The sequence below is a fragment of the Pinus tabuliformis genome, chromosome 5_2 (genome assembly GCF_031772625.1).
Source record: "Pinus tabuliformis cultivar Carrire ecotype Pingquan chromosome 5_2, CPIR1, whole genome shotgun sequence".
In the NCBI taxonomy this organism is placed as follows: domain Eukaryota; kingdom Viridiplantae; phylum Streptophyta; class Pinopsida; order Pinales; family Pinaceae; genus Pinus; species Pinus tabuliformis.
This window is the reverse complement of record NC_142306.1, coordinates 1,050,895,076-1,050,899,357: the sequence shown is the minus strand read 5'-3', so window position 1 is coordinate 1,050,899,357 and position 4,282 is coordinate 1,050,895,076. Positions and strand designations below refer to the sequence as shown.

General features: G+C 36.8%; 1 pseudogene; it reads right to left on the bottom strand.

Annotated features, from left to right (window-relative positions):
• Nucleotides 1-2,021: 2,021 nt before the first annotated feature.
• The window catches only part of LOC149162846 (alpha,alpha-trehalose-phosphate synthase [UDP-forming] 5 pseudogene), a 33,979-nt pseudogene continuing 31,718 nt past the window's right edge, over nucleotides 2,022-4,282 (bottom strand).

Here is a 4,282-nt window from a genome sequence, read left to right as displayed (position 1 = left end):
TCTTAACTAAAGAAAAAAAAACTGCTCTGATACCAATTGATGGGGACCCAGCCCACGTGGCCTTCACTCCCGCACCTTACGTGGCCTTCACTCCCGCACCTTACGTGGACTTGTGTTATTATATTGCAATGAGATATTTGTTGATTGTGTAATTAAGGGTTAGGTGATATTTAATCACCCGCCTGTACCTCTCCGCCTCTCCACGCTCCACCTGTCCGCCTTGGGATTTGACAAAACCCTAATCCTCACTTGGCCTTTTCTCCGGATTGTTCGCGGTCATTCGGTCATTTTCACTGTTTGTTTGTTCTCTGTGGTTATGCTGGTGTTCTGCTCTGTGCATGAACTTGGTTATTCTCTGCAATGCCCCGCCCTCTGTGGCTCTGTTCTGATATTTGATTCTGCTTATGAATTCTGTCACTCTCTGCAACACTCCGCCCTCTGTGGCTCTGTTATGGTATTCGGTTCTGCTTATGGGTTCTGTTCAGAGGTTCGGCTCCGTCTTGGTGGGGAACTCAAACTTGCAGCTCCGTCTCTGGCTTCAAACCATCGCCCAACTCCGTCGATTCAGGTAAGAATTCGTTGCATGCTATATATTCGTATTCTCAACTCGAATGCTCGCCTAACCCTTCATAGCTCCTCTGTGGTTAGGTTGTCACTGAGCATTCTGCGGTTTATGGACCTGGTTACAACTGGTAAGGTCCTACCCGTCTGGTCTTTCCTTCCTCTGTTCTGTCTATTCGGCTTTCATGGTTTATTTACTATTGCATGAGCTTGTTTATGTCCGCGACCCTAACATTGTTTGTCACGGTGGTTGCAGGTAACTGGTTCCGTGGCCTTGCAGGGGATTCGACCGCCTATCTTTCGGGTAGCTCTGTTTCTATTTCACCTTTCTCTGTGTCTTTTGGTCTGCACGGGATTTGTTTGCCATGGGTGTCTGTATTTCGTTAATGAGTCAAGTATTTTTTTGGGGGTTCTACCCACTCTGTAATCTTCAGAGGGTTTCTGTGGTATTGGTCGACGAATGTTTCGGTCCTTTGCCTTTTATCACTTGGTCATGCTACAGCCGTGCTTAGTTAGCCTTGTGAGCTCTCGCTTGCTTGGCCGTTGGCAATGTTATGTCTGGATAATAATTTTTTTTTACACAGCTAATGTAATAATTCCTTTTTGGACTTCGGTGTGGTTGCTTACCTGTGGTTTGAGGACCGTGGCTCTTCTTGCTTGATTGCTCGACTCCTTTTGTTCTTCGCTTGACTTCGCTTCGGCTGGTTGTGAGACGCTTGTACTTGGAGTTACCCTGTCACTGTTTGACCTGCAATTTATTGTAATGAACAGAACTTTATGTATGCATGTGTTTGCCTCTCAACTTAATGAAATTTGGTTACAATGTTACTTTGCAATGGATGGATGTAAACAGTAAATGGAATTAGATGTTTTGTGCGTGGAGGCTGTGTGAAACTCTGTCACGGTTCGCATTCATAATAGATGCATTGATAAGAATTTCTGTAGATGTAAGATATGTTTTGAGGACATAAAATCACAATCTGTAAGTTAGTTAGGATGCACTGAATAATATATATGAAGGAAAAAGAATAGTATTCCGTTATTTCTCTTATTTCAATGTCGCACTCCAGAACCTTTTACATGTATTTTCCCTCCCTTCTTATACCATAACTCAGTGGTTAGGTAACTGGTAGTTAGTTCCAGATTACAGTTACCTGACAGTTACTCCAGTTACATGATTTGGCTATTATTAGTTTATCTGTGCTTGCTGTCTCGTAAGGGTTTGATGCTTTACCATGATTTATGGTCTTTTGTCTAATTCTCTAATAATCTTAATTCAAAACCTATAACTACAAGTCCTTAACAATTATAGTTAGGACCTGTTATTACAACTGAAACAGAAACAAGTTAACAAGTCATTTAAGCTAAGAAACTAAATGCTGTAGTCCAATCCTTAAAGAACAAAAAAGATAATAATGAAAAAAAACTAAGACAGTCTTGCTGTCCTTCTGTAGAAATATTCACTTCTCCCAATCTTCTTCAGAAACCTGTTCTGCCTCTCCTCGGTCTGTGCCCTGTCGACCAGATGCTCCTGCATCAGATCCACGCAACCTCTTCACACTACATGATGAGGGGCAAATAGGTGATGCATAGACATATTGCTAGGCCCAAAATTAAGCACCACTACACGATAGGAAATAATTAATGAAGTAGGTTAAATGATACTGAGTGACAAAGAGAGGGAGAGGAGCGACATCGAGTAGGGTGGTGATGACATTGATAGTAGAGGGAGAACATCAAGAGGAACCCCTAAAGGGAAATCAAACCCTGTGGAATCAACATAGTAAAACTAGAAAGACAAGTGTAAGGACTATAAAGCCATTGTAAATACAGTAAAGGATTTTTCATCATAAGCCTGTGATAAATTTCTTGAAATTTTACAAATTAACTAACAGAATTATGAAATTTTACAAATTAACTAACAGAATTGATGAGAGTACCTACCTGTATTCCTCCGGTTGATGATACCTCAAGCCCTACCTATATTGATGAGAGTACCTACCTGTATTCCTCCTGTTGATGATACCTCAAGCCCTACCTATATTTCCCCGGTTGATGATACCTCAAGCTATTCTGCTTCCATTACATGCATCATTTCTTATATATAAAAAAAGAGAAAGCACTTAGAAATTATAAAGTCTGGAATACTACACCCTTGGATTAATTAGATGACACCTAAATTTTCAATCAAGCACGAAGAGTTTTCTTTTCAAATTTATAATTTCAATCAATTCCTAACAAATTTAAAAAAAATTAAATTAAAAGAACCCAAAAAAATTCAAAAAATCACACACTTAAGAAAATTGATAGAAAATTCTCTATACATTTATACCAATAATAATACGAAAGATGACGTGTTTCAGTAACATGTTAGAATCTTAACATAAGGAGCCTCATTTGGGTCATCTCGTTTCATTAACTTCTGTTTTGAATTTCAAAGTTCCATTGAGGTTGACCGAGGAATTTTTCTCTTTAAAAGTTGGTTGAGGCTGAGGATTGATTTTTTCAAGTTTGTTGAGGTGGAAGAATCGATTAATTTATATATATTTTTTATATTTAATAAAATTGTATTTTATATTATTAAGTTTCAGTGAGGTTGACCGAGGGATTTTTTTTTGCTTATAAAGTTAGTTCAGGCTGAGGATTGATTTTTTCAAGTTGGATGAGGTGGAAAAATGTATATTTTTTTTATATTTAATGAAATTGTATTTTATATTATTAAGTTTCATTGACGTTGACCAGGAAGTTTTTTTTTTTTTGCTTATAAAGTTAGTTGAGGCTGAGATTGAATTTTTCAAGTTGATGAGGTGGAAAAATAGATTAATTTATATATTTGATATTTAATAAAAAAAAAATTGGAAGATAAGTTGAATTTTATTTTCTTTATTTATTTGTATTTTAAATATTAGAAAAACGATTTAGAGGGGAAAATGAAACTATGGTATTATAAGATTTGATGAGCTTTAATAAAATTAGAATTATCTTTCTATCTTGATTAAGGCTAAGAAGAAAATGAACATTGTCAAGATAAGAACTAATTTTCATGAGCTTGAAAGTGAAATCTATTGTTGGTCTAGCCATAAAACACCTTGGGATGATAGGGTTTGACATATTTACGATACTAAGAGAGTTGATGTAGGAACATTAGACCGAGCTCGTGATGAAGAAAATGAAGGGGGCTCTTCAATGTGGTGGATTGGCCACATGTTGAGCTGGAAAATTGATTTTGTTACCTTTGTCAAAATTTTATTTACTTGATGTAAATATGCAAATAGAGTAGGTCGAAGAGTTTGAGTAAGTGATTTATTTTCCAGCTCATTGGTTGTCTTTTTTACTTCACTCATTTGGAGGGAAGGAGAAACAAATCATTTGTTTGAGTTTGTGAATAAAAGAAGGGCATCGAATTGGGAGGAGAGAACTCTTCTCTTGCCTTTAAGTATGTAAGTTCGAATTGAATAATAAGAAGTTGCATTTGTGAGTTTTCATAAAGTTTGTGTTTTCTTTTCTATGATTTCCAATCAAAGTGTGTGTGTGCCTTCAAATAAACATCAAAATAATATGTTGTGGCCATTATGAAATACCTTGCACTATCAAACTCGGCTTGTAGTTGTAATTAAATATGTGTATTATGCTTACTATGATCTTTCAAACCCTTTTTGTATCGCCTCTATGATTTTTGTAGATAGACGCACACCCCTTTAGATTGGAACGTAGACCATGA